The sequence below is a fragment of the Anabrus simplex genome, chromosome 1 (genome assembly GCF_040414725.1).
Source record: "Anabrus simplex isolate iqAnaSimp1 chromosome 1, ASM4041472v1, whole genome shotgun sequence".
NCBI lineage: Eukaryota > Metazoa > Arthropoda > Insecta > Orthoptera > Tettigoniidae > Anabrus > Anabrus simplex.
In genome coordinates, this window is record NC_090265.1 from 76,365,497 (window position 1) to 76,382,489 (window position 16,993).

At 49.3% G+C, this 16,993-nt stretch overlaps 12 non-coding genes across 12 annotated transcripts; all 12 read right to left on the reverse strand.

Annotated features, from left to right (window-relative positions):
• Window positions 1-111: 111 nt before the first annotated feature.
• Window positions 112-193, reverse strand: TRNAS-GCU (transfer RNA serine (anticodon GCU)). The gene has a single exon. It is a non-coding gene; the product is annotated as a tRNA-Ser (tRNA).
• A 1,664-nt stretch (window positions 194-1,857) lies between these two features.
• On the reverse strand, window positions 1,858-1,939 carry TRNAS-GCU (transfer RNA serine (anticodon GCU)). The gene has a single exon. It is a non-coding gene; the product is annotated as a tRNA-Ser (tRNA).
• A 1,161-nt stretch (window positions 1,940-3,100) lies between these two features.
• On the reverse strand, window positions 3,101-3,182 carry TRNAS-GCU (transfer RNA serine (anticodon GCU)). The gene has a single exon. It is a non-coding gene; the product is annotated as a tRNA-Ser (tRNA).
• Window positions 3,183-4,847: 1,665 nt separating this feature from the next.
• On the reverse strand, window positions 4,848-4,929 carry TRNAS-GCU (transfer RNA serine (anticodon GCU)). Its single transcript has one exon. It is a non-coding gene; the product is annotated as a tRNA-Ser (tRNA).
• A 1,164-nt stretch (window positions 4,930-6,093) lies between these two features.
• Window positions 6,094-6,175, reverse strand: TRNAS-GCU (transfer RNA serine (anticodon GCU)). Its single transcript has one exon. It is a non-coding gene; the product is annotated as a tRNA-Ser (tRNA).
• Window positions 6,176-7,338: 1,163 nt separating this feature from the next.
• On the reverse strand, window positions 7,339-7,420 carry TRNAS-GCU (transfer RNA serine (anticodon GCU)). Its single transcript has one exon. It is a non-coding gene; the product is annotated as a tRNA-Ser (tRNA).
• A 1,163-nt stretch (window positions 7,421-8,583) lies between these two features.
• TRNAS-GCU (transfer RNA serine (anticodon GCU)) lies at window positions 8,584-8,665 on the reverse strand. The gene has a single exon. It is a non-coding gene; the product is annotated as a tRNA-Ser (tRNA).
• Window positions 8,666-9,825: 1,160 nt separating this feature from the next.
• TRNAS-GCU (transfer RNA serine (anticodon GCU)) lies at window positions 9,826-9,907 on the reverse strand. The gene has a single exon. It is a non-coding gene; the product is annotated as a tRNA-Ser (tRNA).
• A 1,664-nt stretch (window positions 9,908-11,571) lies between these two features.
• On the reverse strand, window positions 11,572-11,653 carry TRNAS-GCU (transfer RNA serine (anticodon GCU)). Its single transcript has one exon. It is a non-coding gene; the product is annotated as a tRNA-Ser (tRNA).
• A 1,165-nt stretch (window positions 11,654-12,818) lies between these two features.
• TRNAS-GCU (transfer RNA serine (anticodon GCU)) lies at window positions 12,819-12,900 on the reverse strand. Its single transcript has one exon. It is a non-coding gene; the product is annotated as a tRNA-Ser (tRNA).
• Window positions 12,901-14,566: 1,666 nt separating this feature from the next.
• On the reverse strand, window positions 14,567-14,648 carry TRNAS-GCU (transfer RNA serine (anticodon GCU)). Its single transcript has one exon. It is a non-coding gene; the product is annotated as a tRNA-Ser (tRNA).
• Window positions 14,649-15,812: 1,164 nt separating this feature from the next.
• TRNAS-GCU (transfer RNA serine (anticodon GCU)) lies at window positions 15,813-15,894 on the reverse strand. Its single transcript has one exon. It is a non-coding gene; the product is annotated as a tRNA-Ser (tRNA).
• Window positions 15,895-16,993: the final 1,099 nt, after the last annotated feature.

Sequence of the window (16,993 nt, forward strand, 5' to 3'; positions counted from 1 at the left end):
GGAGTCAAATCAAAAGACCTGCACCTGGCGAACCGTACATATCCTCGGACTCTCCCGGCACTAAAAGCCATTCTTTTTCCTCTTGCAATTCTTAAGGTTAAAACGAGCATCCGACGAGGGTGGGATTCGAACCCACGCGTGCAGAGCACATTGGATTAGCAGTCCAACGCCTTAACCACTCGGCCACCTCGTCCCGCGGGTGGTTAGCCTCAAGCACATATGAAGAGAACGAAGAGAAAATGCTAGTTCAGATTAGAGCCGAAGTACGAAGTAAGCTCAATTCGTCTCAACACGCTTAGAGCGCACTGAGGGACGTAACGAATGCGATACGGGCCCACTTCATCATTATCATCATCTGTTTACCCTCCAGGTTCGGTTTTTCCGTCGGACTCAGCGAGGGATCCCACCTTTACCGCCTCAAGGCCAGTGTCCTGGAGCTTCAGACTCTTTGTCGGGGGATACAACTGAGGAGAATGACCAGTACCTCGCCCAGGCGGCCTCACCTGCTATGCTGAACAGGGGCCTTGTGGAGGGATGGGAAGATCGGATGGGATAGGCAAGGAAGAGGGAAGGAAGCGGCCGTGGCCTTAAGTTAGGTACCATCCCGGCATTCGCCTGGAGGAGAAGTGGAAAACCACGGAAAACCACTTCCAGGATGGCTGAGGTGGGAATCGAACCCACCTCTACTCAGTTGACCTCCCGAGGCTGAGTGGACCCCGTTCCAGCCCTCGTACCACTTTTCAAATTTCGTGGCAGAGCCGGGAATCGAACCCGGGCCTCCGGGGGTGGCAGCTAATCACGCTAACCACTACACCACAGAGGCGCGCTTACGGGTCCACTTGCCCCTCAAAATAATGTAAAACATACGAATAACTAAAATAAATTGGATTACAGCAGGTAGATAATATGCAGTCCGCCCCTGTGATGTAGCGGTTAGTGTGATTAGCCGCCACCCCCGGCCTAGGCATCGAGTGCTCTAATACCGTCAGGCTCGGAAAAGAACAAGTGTTAACCCAAGGGAGGTCGGATATGACAGACGAATGTAAGGAGCCTGGCACTAGTAAGTGGAAGCAATGTTAGGACTCAATAAGGACACATGCTCCCGAACTGAGGGCTCCTGACGCCCATTTTAGTCACCTCCTACGACTGGTAGGGGATTGCGTGGGTACCGGTATTATTCTACCACCCCCACCCACACAAGATCGCGCGGGCGAGGTATAGGTCCTTATCTTCAGTTTTACTCTCTCCCTACTCAAAGTCTCAGGCTCCACGACACTGCTCTTGAGGCGGTAGAGGTGGGGTACCTCGCTAAGTTCGAAGGAAAAACCAACCCTGGAGCGTAAACTGATTAAGAAAATAGAAAAGTAACCATACTCGTATGAAGTAGACTTTGTTCTGAATTAGTTACATGTAATACTTTTACCCATTTGTTTCACCCAGTTTGGTTGGCAGTACTGCGGAAATGAAGTGAACCGACACTCTGCTCTCTACGCTGTCCACAATACCTAGGAATGGTAGCGCTCTGGAAGACTCTTGCGTGCAGTAAAGGCCAGATTTTCCTCATGTAGTCCGGCTCCATGGCTAAATGGTTAGCGTTCTGGCCTTTAGTCACAGAGGACCCAAGTTAGATTCCCGGCAGGGTCGGAAATATTAACCATCACTGGTTAATTTCGCTGGCACGGGGACTGGGTACATGTTTCGTTTTCATCATTATTTTATCTTTATCACGGCGCGCAGGTCGTCTACGGGAGTCAAATCAAAAGACCTCCACCTGGTGAACCGTACATATCCTCGCACACTCCCGGCACTAAAAGCCATTTTTTTCCTCTTGCAATTCTTAAGGTTAAAACGAGCAACCGACGAGGACGGGATTCGAACCCACGCGTGCAGAGCACATTGGATTAGCAGTCCAACGCCTTAACCACTCGGCCACCTGGTCTCGCGGTTGGTTAGCATCAAGCACATGTGAAGAGAACGAAGAGAAAATGCTAGTTCAGAGGAGAGCCGAAGTACGAAGTATGCTCAATTCGTCTCAACACGCTTAGAGCGCACTGAGGGACGTAACGAATGCGATACGGGCCCACTTGCCCCTCAAAATAATGTAAAACATACGAATAACTAAAATAAATTGGATTACAGCAGGTAGATAATATGTAGCCCGCCCCTGTGATGTAGCGGTTAGTGTGATTAGCCGCCACCCCCGGCCTAGGCATCGAGTGCTCTAATACCGTCAGTGTCGGAAAAGAACAAGTGTTAACCCAAGGGAGGTTGGATATGACAGATGAATGTAAGGAGCCTGGCACAAGTAAGTGGAAGCAACGTTAGGACTCAATAAGGACACATGCTCCCGAACTGAGAGCTCCTGGCGCCCATTTTAGTCACCTCCTACGACAGGTAGGCGATTGCGTGGGTACCGGTATTATTCTACCAACCCCACCCACAGATGATCTCGTGGGCGAGGAATAGGTCTTTATCTTCAGTTGTACTCTCTCCTACTCAAAGTCTCAGGCTCCACGACACTGCTCTTGAGGCGGTAGAGGTGGGGCACCACGCTCAGTAAGAAGGAAAAACCAACCCTGGAGCGTAAACGGATTAAGAAAAAAGAAAAGTAACCATACTCCTATGAAGTAGACATTTTCTGAATTAGTTATATGTAATACTTTTACCCATTTGTTTCACCCACTTTGGTTGGCAGTACTGCGGAAATGAACTGAACCGACACTCTGCTCTCTACGCTGTCCACAATACCTAGGAAAGGTAGCGCTCTTTAAGATTCTTGCGTGCAGTAAAGGCCAGATTTTCCTCATGCAGTCCGGCTCCATGGCTAAATGGTTAGCGTTCTGGCCTTTAGTAACAGAGGACCCGGGTTAGATTCCCGGCAGGGTCGGAAATATTAACCATCACTGGTTAACTTCGCTGGCACGGGGACTGGGTACATATTTCGTTTTCATCATCATTTCATCTTTATCACGGCGCGCATGGCGTCTATGGGAGTCAAATCAAAAAACTGCACCTGGCGAACCATACATATCCTCGGACTCTCCCGGCACTAAAAGCCACTTTTTCTCCTCTTGCAATTCTTAAGGTTAAAAGAAGTATCCGACGAGGATGGAATTCGAACCCACGCGTGCAGAGCACATTGGATTAGCAGTCCAACGCCTTAACCACTCGGCCACCTCGTCCCGCGGGTGGTTAGCCTCAAGCACATATGAAGAGAACGAAGAGAAAATGCTAGTTCAGATTAGAGCCGAAGTACGAAGTAAGCTCAATTCGTCTCAACACGCTTAGAGCGCACTGATGGACGTAACGAATGCGATACGGGCCCACTTCATCATCATCATCATCTGTTTACCCTCCAGGTACGGTTTTTCCGTCGGACTCAGCGAGGGATCCCACCTTTACCGCCTCAAGGGCAGTGTCCTGGAGCTTCAGACTCTTTGTCGGGGGATACAACTGAGGAGAATGACCAGTACCTCGCCCAGGCGGCCTCACCTGCTATGCTGAACAGGGGCCTTGTGGAGGGATGGGAAGATCGGATGGTATAGGCAAGGAAGAGGGAAGGAAGCGGCCGTGGCCTTAAGTTAGGTACCATCCCGGCATTCGCCTGGAGGAGAAGTGGGAAACCACGGAAAACCACTTCCAGGATGGCTGAGGTGGGAATCGAACCCACCTCTACTCAGTTGACCTCCCGAGGCTGAGTGGACCCCGTTCCAGCCCTCGTACCACTTTTCAAATTTCGTGGCAGAGCCGGGAATCGAACCCGGGCCTCCGGGGATGGCAACTAATCACGCTAACCACTACACCACAGATGCGCCCTTACGGGTCCACTTGCCCCTCAAAATAATGTAAAACATACGAATAACTAAAATAAATTGGATTACAGCAGGTAGATAATATGCAGTCCGCCCCTGTGATGTAGCGGTTAGTGTGATTAGCCGCCACCCCCGGCCTAGGCATCGAGTGCTCTAATACCGTCAGGCTCGGAAAAGAACAAGTGTTAACCCAAGGGAGGTCGGATATGACAGATGAATGTAAGGAGCCTGGCACAAGTAAGTGGAAGCAATGTTAGGACTCAATAAGGACACATGCTCCCGAACTGAGAGCTTCTGACGCCCATTTTAGTCACCTCCTACGACTGGTAGGGGATTGCGTGGGTACCGGTATTATTCTACCACCCCCACCCACACAAGATCGCGCGGGCGAGGTATAGGTCCTTATCTTCAGTTGTACTCTCTCCCTACTCAAAGTCTCAGGCTCCACGACACTGCTCTTGAGGCGTTAGAGGTGGGGTACCTCGCTAAGTTCGAAGGAAAAACCAACCCTGGAGCGTAAACTGATTAAGAAAAAAGAAAAGTAACCATACTCGTATGAAGTAGACATTTTTCTGAATTAGTTACATGTAATACTTTTACCCATTTGTTTCACCCACTTTGGTTGGCAGTACTGCGGAAATGAAGTGAACCGACACTCTGCTCTCTACGCTGTCCACAATACCTAGGAAAGGTAGCGCTCTGGAAGACTCTTGCGTGTAGTAAAGGCCAGATTTTCCTCATGCAGTCCGGCTCCAAGGCTAAATGGTTAGCGTTCTGGCCTTTAGTCACAGAGGACCCAGGTTAGATTCCCGGCAGGGTCGGAAATATTAACCATCACTGGTTAATTTCGCTGGCACGGGGACTGGGAACATGTTTCGTTTTCATCATCATTTCATCTTTATCACGGCGCGCAGGTCGTCTACGGGAGTCAAATCAAAAGACCTCCACCTGGTGAACCGTACATATCCTCGGACTCTCCCGGCACTAGAAGCCATTTTTTTTCCTCTTGCAATTCTTAAGGTTAAAACGAGCATCCGACGAGGATGGGATTCGAACCCACGCGTGCAGAGCACATTGGATTAGCAGTCCAACGCCTTAACCACTCGGCCACCTCGTCTCGCTCGTGTTGAGCCTCAAGCACATATGAAGAGAACGAAGAGAAAATGCTACTTCAGATTAGAGCCGAAGTACGAAGTAAGCTCAATTCGTCTCAACACGCTTAGGGCGCACTGAGGGACGTAACGAATGCGATACGGGCCCACTCACCCCTCAAAATAATGTAAAACATACGAATAACTAAAATAAATTGGATTACAGCAGGGAGATAATATGCAGTCCGCCCCTGTGGTGTAGTGGTTAGTGTGATTACCTGCCACCCCCGGCCTAGGCATCGAGTGCTCTAATACCGTCAGGGTCGGAAAAGAACAAGAGTTACCCCAAGGGAGGTCGGATATGATAGATGAAAGTAAGGAGCCTGCCACAAGTAAGTGCAAGCAACGTTAGGACTCAATAAGGACCCATGCTCCCGAACTGAGAGCTCCTGAGGCCCATTTTAGTCACCTCTTAAGACAGGGAGGCGATTGGGTGGGTACCGGTATTATTCTACCACCCCCACCCGCAGAAGATCTCCTGGGCGAGGTATAGGTCCTTATCTTCAGTTGTATTCTCTCCCTACTCAAAGTCTCAGGCTCCACGACACTGCTCTTGAGGCGGTATAGGTGGGGTCGCTCGCTCAGTTCGAAGGTAAAACCAACCTTGGAGCGTAAACGGATTAAGAAAAAACAAAAGTAACCATACTCGTATGAAGTAGACATTGTTCTGAATTTGTTATATGTAATACTTTTAAACATTTGTTTCACCCACTTTGGTTGGCAGTACTGCGGAAATGAAGTGAAATGACACTCTGCTCTCTACGCTGTCCACAATACCTAGCAAAGGCAGTGCTCTGGAAGACTCCTGCGTGCACTAAAGGCCAGATTTTCCTCATGCAGTCCGGCTCCACGGCTAAATGGTTAGCGTTCTGGCCTTTAGTAACAGAGGACCCAAGTTCGATTCCCGGCAGGGTCGGAAATATTAACCATCACTGGTTAATTTCGCTAGCACGGGGACTGGGTACATGTTTCGTTTTCATCATCACTTCATCTTTATCACGGCGCGCAGGTCGTCTACGGGAGTCAAATCAAAAGACCTCCACCTGGCGAACCGTACATATCCTCGGACTCTCCCGGCACTAAAAGCCATTCTTTTTCCTCTTGCAATTCTTAAGGTTAAAACGAGCATCCGACGAGGGTGGGATTCGAAACCACGCGTGCAGAGCACATTGGATTAGCAGTCCAACGCCTTAACCACTCGGCCACCTGGTCTCGCGCTTGGTTAGCATCAAGCACATGTGAAGAGAACGAAGAGAAAATGCTAGTTCATTTTAGAGCCGAAGTACGAAATAAGCTCAATTCGTCTCAACACGCTTAGGGCGCACTGAGGGACGTAACAAATGCGATACGGGCCCACTTGCCCCTCAAAATAATGTAAAACATACGAATAAATAAAATAAATTGGATTACAGCAGGTAGATAATATGCAGTCCGCCCCTGTGGTGTAGTGGTTAGTGTGATTAGCTGCCACCCCCGGCCTAGGCATCGAGTGCTCTAATACCGTCAGGGTCGGAAAAGAACAAGAGTTAACACAAGGGAGGTCGGATATGATAGATGAAAGTAAGGAGCCTGGCACAAGTAAGTGGAAGCAACGTTAGGACACAATAAGGACCCATGCTCACGAACTGAGAGCTCCTGAGGCCCATTTTAGTCACCTCCTACGATTGGTAGGGGATTGCGTGGGTACCGGTATTATTCTACCACCCCCACCCACAGAAGATCGCGCGGTTGACGTATAGGTCCTTATCTTCAGTTGTACTCTCTCCCTACTCAAAGTCTCAGCCTCCACGACACTGCTCTTGAGGCGGTAGAGGTGGGGTATCTCGCTCATTTCGAAGGAAAAACCAACCCTGGACGGTAAATTGATTAAGAAAAAAGGGAAGTAACCATACTCGTATGAAGTAGACATTGTTCTGAATTAGTTACATGTTATACTTTCACCCATTTGTTTCACCCACATTGGTTGGCAGTACTGCGGAAATGAAGTGAACCGACACTCTGCTCTCTACGCTGTCCACAATACCTAGGAATGGTAGCGCTCTGGAAGACTCTTGCGTGCAGTAAAGGCCAGATTTTCCTCATGCAGTCCGGCTCCATGGCTAAATGGTTAGCGTTCTGGCCTTTAGTAACAGAGGACCCGGGTTAGACTCCCAGCAGTTTCGGGAATATTAACCATCACTGGTACATTTCGCTGGCACGGGGACTGGGTAAATGTTTCGTTTTCATCATCATTTCATCTTTATCACGGCGCGCAGGTCGTCTATGGGAGTCAAATCAAAAGACCTGCACCTGGCGAACCGTACATATCCTCGCACTCTCCCGGCATTAAAGCCATTTTTTCTCCTCTTGCAATTCTTAAGGTTAAAAGAAGTATCCGACGAGGATGGGATTCGAACCCACGCGTGCAGAGCACATTGGATTAGCAGTCCAACGCCTTAACCACACGGCCACCTCGTCCCGCGGGTGCTTAGCCTCAAGCACATATGAAGAGAACGAAGAGAAAATGCTAGTTCAGAGGAGAGCCGAAGTACGAAGTATGCTCAATTCGTCTCAACACGCTTAGAGCGCACTGAGGGACGTAACGAATGCGATACGGGCCCACTTGCCCCTCAAAATAATGTAAAACATACGAATAACTAAAATAAATTGGATTACAGCAGGTAGATAATATGTAGCCAGCCCCTGTGATGTAGCGGTTAGTGTGATTAGCCGCCACCCCCGGCCTAGGCATCGAGTGCTCTAATACCGTCAGAGTCGGAAAAGAACAAGTGTTAACCCAAGGGAGGTTGGATATGACAGATGAATGTAAGGAGCCTGGCACAAGTAAGTGGAAGCAACGTTAGGACTCAATAAGGACACATGCTCCCGAACTGAGAGCTCCTGGCGCCCATTTTAGTCACCTCCTACGACAGGTAGGCGATTGCGTGGGTACCGGTATTATTCTACCAACCCCACCCACAGATGATCTCGTGGGCGAGGAATAGGTCTTTATCTTCAGTTGTACTCTCTCCCTACTCAAAGTCTCAGGCTCCACGACACTGCTCTTGAGGCGTTAGAGGTGGGGTATCTCGCTCATTTCGAAGGAAAAACCAACCCTGGAGGGTAAACTGATTAAGAAAAAAGGAAAGTAACCATACTCGTATGAAGTAGACATTGTTCTGAATTAGTTACATGTTATACTTTCACCCATTTGTTTCACCCACTTTGGTTGGCAGTACTGCGGAAATGAAGTGAACCGACACTCTGCTCTCTACGCTGTCCACAATACCTAGGAATGGTAGCGCTCTGGAAGACTCTTGCGTGCAGTAAAGGCCAGATTTTCCTCATGCAGTCCGGCTCCATGGCTAAATGGTTAGCGTTCTGGCCTTCAGTCACAGAGGACCCAGGTTAGATTCCCGGCAGGGTCGGACATATTGACCATCACTGGTTAATTTCGCTGGCACGGGGACTGGGTACATGTTTCGTTTTCATCATTATTTCATCTTTATCACGGCGCGCAGGTCGTCTACGGGAGTCAAATCAAAAGACTTCCACCTGGTGAACCGTACATATCCTCGCACTCTCCCGGCACTAAAAGCCATTTTTTTCCTCTTGCAATTCTTAAGGTTAAAAAGAGCATCCGACGAGGATGGGATTCGAAGCCACGCGTGCAGAGCACATTGGATTAGCAGTCCAACGCCTTAACCACTCGGCCACCTCGTCCCGCGAGTGGTTTGCCTCAAGCACATATGAAGAGAACGAAGAGAAAATGCTAGTTCAGATTAGAGCCGAAGTACGAAGTAAGCTCAATTCGTCTCAACACGCTTAGAGCGCACTGAGGGACGTAACGAATGCGATACGGGCCCACTTGCCTCTCAAAATAATGTAAAACATACGAATAACTAAAATAAATTGGATTACAGCAGGTAGATAATATGCAGTCCGCCCTGTGGTGTAGTGGTTAGTGTGATTAGCTGCCACCCGCGGCCTAGGCATCGAGTGCTCTAATACCGTCAGGGTCGAAAAGAACAAGAGTTACCCCATGGGAGGTCGGATATGATAGATGAAAGTAAGGAGCCTGGCACAAGTAAGTGCAAGCAACGTTAGGACTCAATAAGGACCCATGCTCCCGAACTGAGAGCTCCTGAGGCCCATTTTGGTCACCTCTTAAGACAGGTAGAGGATTGCGTGGGTACCGGTATTATTGTACCACCCCAACCCGCAGAAGATCTCGTGGGCGAGGAATGGATCCTTATCTTCAGTTGTATTCTCTCCCTACTCAAAGTCTCAAGCTCCACGACACTGCTCTTGAGGCAGTAGAGGTGGGGTCGCTCGCTCAGTTCGAAGGAAAACCAACCCTGGAGCGTAAACGGATTAAGAAAAAAGAAAAGTAACCATACTCCTATGAAGTAGACATTGTTCTGAATTAGTCATATGTAATACTTTTAACATTTGTTTCACCCACTTTGGGTGGCAGTACTGCGGAAATGAAGTGAAACGACACTCTGCTCTCTACGCTGTCCACAATACCTAGCAAAGGCAGTGCTCTGGAAGACTCCTGCGTGCACTAAAGGCCAGATTTTCCTCATGCAGTCCGGCTCCACGGCTAAATGGTTAGCGTTCTGGCCTTTAGTAACAGAGGACCCAAGTTCGATTCCCGGCAGGGTCGGAAATATTAACCATCACTGGTTAATTTCGCTAGCACGGGGACTGGGTACATGTTTCGTTTTCATCATCACTTCATCTTTATCACGGCGCGCAGGTCGTCTACGGGAGTCAAATCAAAAGACCTGCACCTGGCGAACCGTACATATCCTCGGACTCTCCCGGCACTAAAAGCCATTCTTTTTCCTCTTGCAATTCTTAAGGTTAAAACGAGCATCCGACGAGGGTGGGATTCGAACCCACGCGTGCAGAGCACATTGGATTAGCAGTCCAACGCCTTAACCACTCGGCCACCTCGTCCCGCGGGTGGTTAGCCTCAAGCACATATGAAGAGAACGAAGAGAAAATGCTAGTTCAGATTAGAGCCGAAGTACGAAGTAAGCTCAATTCGTCTCAACACGCTTAGAGCGCACTGAGGGACGTAACGAATGCGATACGGGCCCACTTCATCATTATCATCATCTGTTTACCCTCCAGGTTCGGTTTTTCCGTCGGACTCAGCGAGGGATCCCACCTTTACCGCCTCAAGGCCAGTGTCCTGGAGCTTCAGACTCTTTGTCGGGGGATACAACTGAGGAGAATGACCAGTACCTCGCCCAGGCGGCCTCACCTGCTATGCTGAACAGGGGCCTTGTGGAGGGATGGGAAGATCGGATGGGATAGGCAAGGAAGAGGGAAGGAAGCGGCCGTGGCCTTAAGTTAGGTACCATCCCGGCATTCGCCTGGAGGAGAAGTGGAAAACCACGGAAAACCACTTCCAGGATGGCTGAGGTGGGAATCGAACCCACCTCTACTCAGTTGACCTCCCGAGGCTGAGTGGACCCCGTTCCAGCCCTCGTACCACTTTTCAAATTTCGTGGCAGAGCCGGGAATCGAACCCGGGCCTCCGGGGGTGGCAGCTAATCACGCTAACCACTACACCACAGAGGCGCGCTTACGGGTCCACTTGCCCCTCAAAATAATGTAAAACATACGAATAACTAAAATAAATTGGATTACAGCAGGTAGATAATATGCAGTCCGCCCCTGTGATGTAGCGGTTAGTGTGATTAGCCGCCACCCCCGGCCTAGGCATCGAGTGCTCTAATACCGTCAGGCTCGGAAAAGAACAAGTGTTAACCCAAGGGAGGTCGGATATGACAGACGAATGTAAGGAGCCTGGCACTAGTAAGTGGAAGCAATGTTAGGACTCAATAAGGACACATGCTCCCGAACTGAGGGCTCCTGACGCCCATTTTAGTCACCTCCTACGACTGGTAGGGGATTGCGTGGGTACCGGTATTATTCTACCACCCCCACCCACACAAGATCGCGCGGGCGAGGTATAGGTCCTTATCTTCAGTTTTACTCTCTCCCTACTCAAAGTCTCAGGCTCCACGACACTGCTCTTGAGGCGGTAGAGGTGGGGTACCTCGCTAAGTTCGAAGGAAAAACCAACCCTGGAGCGTAAACTGATTAAGAAAATAGAAAAGTAACCATACTCGTATGAAGTAGACTTTGTTCTGAATTAGTTACATGTAATACTTTTACCCATTTGTTTCACCCACTTTGGTTGGCAGTACTGCGGAAATGAAGTGAACCGACACTCTGCTCTCTACGCTGTCCACAATACCTAGGAATGGTAGCGCTCTGGAAGACTCTTGCGTGCAGTAAAGGCCAGATTTTCCTCATGTAGTCCGGCTCCATGGCTAAATGGTTAGCGTTCTGGCCTTTAGTCACAGAGGACCCAAGTTAGATTCCCGGCAGGGTCGGAAATATTAACCATCACTGGTTAATTTCGCTGGCACGGGGACTGGGTACATGTTTCGTTTTCATCATTATTTTATCTTTATCACGGCGCGCAGGTCGTCTACGGGAGTCAAATCAAAAGACCTCCACCTGGTGAACCGTACATATCCTCGCACACTCCCGGCACTAAAAGCCATTTTTTTCCTCTTGCAATTCTTAAGGTTAAAACGAGCAACCGACGAGGACGGGATTCGAACCCACGCGTGCAGAGCACATTGGATTAGCAGTCCAACGCCTTAACCACTCGGCCACCTGGTCTCGCGGTTGGTTAGCATCAAGCACATGTGAAGAGAACGAAGAGAAAATGCTAGTTCAGAGGAGAGCCGAAGTACGAAGTATGCTCAATTCGTCTCAACACGCTTAGAGCGCACTGAGGGACGTAACGAATGCGATACGGGCCCACTTGCCCCTCAAAATAATGTAAAACATACGAATAACTAAAATAAATTGGATTACAGCAGGTAGATAATATGTAGCCCGCCCCTGTGATGTAGCGGTTAGTGTGATTAGCCGCCACCCCCGGCCTAGGCATCGAGTGCTCTAATACCGTCAGTGTCGGAAAAGAACAAGTGTTAACCCAAGGGAGGTTGGATATGACAGATGAATGTAAGGAGCCTGGCACAAGTAAGTGGAAGCAACGTTAGGACTCAATAAGGACACATGCTCCCGAACTGAGAGCTCCTGGCGCCCATTTTAGTCACCTCCTACGACAGGTAGGCGATTGCGTGGGTACCGGTATTATTCTACCAACCCCACCCACAGATGATCTCGTGGGCGAGGAATAGGTCTTTATCTTCAGTTGTACTCTCTCCTACTCAAAGTCTCAGGCTCCACGACACTGCTCTTGAGGCGGTAGAGGTGGGGCACCACGCTCAGTAAGAAGGAAAAACCAACCCTGGAGCGTAAACGGATTAAGAAAAAAGAAAAGTAACCATACTCCTATGAAGTAGACATTTTCTGAATTAGTTATATGTAATACTTTTACCCATTTGTTTCACCCACTTTGGTTGGCAGTACTGCGGAAATGAACTGAACCGACACTCTGCTCTCTACGCTGTCCACAATACCTAGGAAAGGTAGCGAGCGCTCTTTAAGATTCTTGCGTGCAGTAAAGGCCAGATTTTCCTCATGCAGTCCGGCTCCATGGCTAAATGGTTAGCGTTCTGGCCTTTAGTAACAGAGGACCCGGGTTAGATTCCCGGCAGGGTCGGAAATATTAACCATCACTGGTTAATTTCGCTGGCACGGGGACTGGGTACATGTTTCGTTTTCATCATCATTTCATCTTTATCACGGCGCGCATGGCGTCTATGGGAGTCAAATCAAAAAACTGCACCTGGCGAACCATACATATCCTCGGACTCTCCCGGCACTAAAAGCCACTTTTTCTCCTCTTGCAATTCTTAAGGTTAAAAGAAGTATCCGACGAGGATGGAATTCGAACCCACGCGTGCAGAGCACATTGGATTAGCAGTCCAACGCCTTAACCACTCGGCCACCTCGTCCCGCGGGTGGTTAGCCTCAAGCACATATGAAGAGAACGAAGAGAAAATGCTAGTTCAGATTAGAGCCGAAGTACGAAGTAAGCTCAATTCGTCTCAACACGCTTAGAGCGCACTGATGGACGTAACGAATGCGATACGGGCCCACTTCATCATCATCATCATCTGTTTACCCTCCAGGTACGGTTTTTCCGTCGGACTCAGCGAGGGATCCCACCTTTACCGCCTCAAGGGCAGTGTCCTGGAGCTTCAGACTCTTTGTCGGGGGATACAACTGAGGAGAATGACCAGTACCTCGCCCAGGCGGCCTCACCTGCTATGCTGAACAGGGGCCTTGTGGAGGGATGGGAAGATCGGATGGTATAGGCAAGGAAGAGGGAAGGAAGCGGCCGTGGCCTTAAGTTAGGTACCATCCCGGCATTCGCCTGGAGGAGAAGTGGGAAACCACGGAAAACCACTTCCAGGATGGCTGAGGTGGGAATCGAACCCACCTCTACTCAGTTGACATCCCGAGGCTGAGTGCACCCCGTTCCAGCCCTCGTACCACTTTTCAAATTTCGTGGCAGAGCCGGGAATCGAACCCGGGCCTCCGGGGATGGCAACTAATCACGCTAACCACTACACCACAGATGCGCCCTTACGGGTCCACTTGCCCCTCAAAATAATGTAAAACATACGAATAACTAAAATAAATTGGATTACAGCAGGTAGATAATATGCAGTCCGCCCCTGTGATGTAGCGGTTAGTGTGATTAGCCGCCACCCCCGGCCTAGGCATCGAGTGCTCTAATACCGTCAGGCTCGGAAAAGAACAAGTGTTAACCCAAGGGAGGTCGGATATGACAGATGAATGTAAGGAGCCTGGCACAAGTAAGTGGAAGCAATGTTAGGACTCAATAAGGACACATGCTCCCGAAACTGAGAGCTTCTGACGCCCATTTTAGTCACCTCCTACGACTGGTAGGGGATTGCGTGGGTACCGGTATTATTCTACCACCCCCACCCACACAAGATCGCGCGGGCGAGGTATAGGTCCTTATCTTCAGTTGTACTCTCTCCCTACTCAAAGTCTCAGGCTCCACGACACTGCTCTTGAGGCGTTAGAGGTGGGGTACCTCGCTAAGTTCGAAGGAAAAACCAACCCTGGAGCGTAAACTGATTAAGAAAAAAGAAAAGTAACCATACTCGTATGAAGTAGACATTTTTCTGAATTAGTTACATGTAATACTTTTACCCATTTGTTTCACCCACTTTGGTTGGCAGTACTGCGGAAATGAAGTGAACCGACACTCTGCTCTCTACGCTGTTCACAATACCTAGGAAAGGTAGCGCTCTGGAAGACTCTTGCGTGTAGTAAAGGCCAGATTTTCCTCATGCAGTCCGGCTCCAAGGCTAAATGGTTAGCGTTCTGGCCTTTAGTCACAGAGGACCCAGGTTAGATTCCCGGCAGGGTCGGAAATATTAACCATCACTGGTTAATTTCGCTGGCACGGGGACTGGGAACATGTTTCGTTTTCATCATCATTTCATCTTTATCACGGCGCGCAGGTCGTCTACGGGAGTCAAATCAAAAGACCTCCACCTGGTGAACCGTACATATCCTCGGACTCTCCCGGCACTAGAAGCCATTTTTTTTCCTCTTGCAATTCTTAAGGTTAAAACGAGCATCCGACGAGGATGGGATTCGAACCCACGCGTGCAGAGCACATTGGATTAGCAGTCCAACGCCTTAACCACTCGGCCACCTCGTCTCGCTCGTGTTGAGCCTCAAGCACATATGAAGAGAACGAAGAGAAAATGCTACTTCAGATTAGAGCCGAAGTACGAAGTAAGCTCAATTCGTCTCAACACGCTTAGGGCGCACTGAGGGACGTAACGAATGCGATACGGGCCCACTCACCCCTCAAAATAATGTAAAACATACGAATAACTAAAATAAATTGGATTACAGCAGGGAGATAATATGCAGTCCGCCCCTGTGGTGTAGTGGTTAGTGTGATTACCTGCCACCCCCGGCCTAGGCATCGAGTGCTCTAATACCGTCAGGGTCGGAAAAGAACAAGAGTTACCCCAAGGGAGGTCGGATATGATAGATGAAAGTAAGGAGCCTGCCACAAGTAAGTGCAAGCAACGTTAGGACTCAATAAGGACCCATGCTCCCGAACTGAGAGCTCCTGAGGCCCATTTTAGTCACCTCTTAAGACAGGGTGGGGATTGGGTGGGTACCGGTATTATTCTACCACCCCCACCCGCAGAAGATCTCCTGGGCGAAGTATAGGTCCTTATCTTCAGTTGTATTCTCTCCCTACTCAAAGTCTCAGGCTCCACGACACTGCTCTTGAGGTGGTAGAGGTGGGGTCGCTCACTCAGTTCGAAGGAAAAACCAACCCTGGAGCGTAAACGGATTAAGAAAAAACAAAAGTAACCATACTCGTATGAAGTAGACATTGTTCTGAATTAGTTATACGTAATACTTTTAAACATTTGTTTCACCCACTTTGGTTGGCAGTACTGCGGAAATGAAGTGAAATGACACTCTGCTCTCTACGCTGTCCACAATACCTAGCAAAGGCAGTGCTCTGGAAGACTCCTGCGTGCACTAAAGGCCAGATTTTCCTCATGCAGTCCGGCTCCACGGCTAAATGGTTAGCGTTCTGGCCTTTAGTAACAGAGGACCCAAGTTCGATTCCCGGCAGGGTCGGAAATATTAACCATCACTGGTTGATTTCGCTAGCACGGGGACTGGGTACATGTTTCGTTTTCATCATCACTTCATCTTTATCACGGCGCGCAGGTCGTCTACGGGAGTCAAATCAAAAGACCTGCACCTGGCGAACCGTACATATCCTCGGACTCTCCCGGCACTAAAAGCCATTCTTTTTCCTCTTGCAATTCTTAAGGTTAAAACGAACATCCGACGAGGGTGGGATTCGAACCCACGCGTGCAGAGCACATTGGATTAGCAGTCCAACGCCTTAACCACTCGGCCACCTCGTCTGGCTTGCTGTTGGGTTCAAGCACACTGTAAGAGAACAAAAAGAAGATGCTAGTTCAGAGGAGAGCGGAAGTACGAAGTAAGCTCAATTCGTCTCAACACGCTTAGAGCGCACTGAGGGACGTAACGAATGCGATACGGGCCCACTTGCCCCTCAAAATAATGTAAAACATACGAATAACTAAAATAAATTGGATTACAGCAGGTAGATAATATGCAGTCCGCCCCTGTGATGTAGTGGTTAGTGTGATTAGCTGCCACCCCCGGCCTACGCATCGAGTGCTCTAATACCGTCAGGGTCGGAAAAGAACAAGAGTTAACGCAAGGGAGGTGGGATATGATAGATAAAAGTAAGGAGCCTGGCACAAGTAAGTGGAAGCAACGTTAGGACACAATAAGGACCCATGCTCACGAACTGAGAGCTCCTGAGGCCCATTTTAGTCACCTCCTACGACTGGTAGGGGATTGCGTGGGTACCGGTATTATTCTACCACCCCCACCCACAGAAGATCGCGCGGTTGACGTATAGGTCCTTATCTTCAGTTGTACTCTCTCCCTACTCAAAGTCTCAGGCTCCACGACACTGCTCTTGAGGCGGTAGAGGTGGGGTATCTCGCTCATTTCGATGGAAAATCCAACCCTGGATCATAAACTGATTAAGAAAAAAGGAAAGTAACCATACTCGTATGAAGTAGACATTGTTCTGAATTAGTTACATGTTATACTTTCACCCATTTGTTTCTGTTGTATGTCCGGCGCTTCCTTCTCGCTCCGTCAGCCAGCTGCACGCGCGCCTGTGTATCATTCTGCTAGCTTCGACGCGCAGCCCTCAGTGCGCGTGCCTGACCATCGAGTGTACTATAAATAGGAGCTCCCTGCCTGCTCAATGGCCCACTTGCCCGGTGTCCAGCTCCAGAATACACCCTACGTCGAGCACGGAGGCTACTCCTCTTGAAAATGTGCTTCGACCAGGTGGACTGAATTTCTGGCAGTACGAGGTTTCACCTCTGGTCACCGCTCCCTTACCTGTTTCCGCTGCCTATGTTCCGTAATTCTTTTACAAGCCATTTTCATTCCCTAAGTTATGCAAGCTCCCTTAGT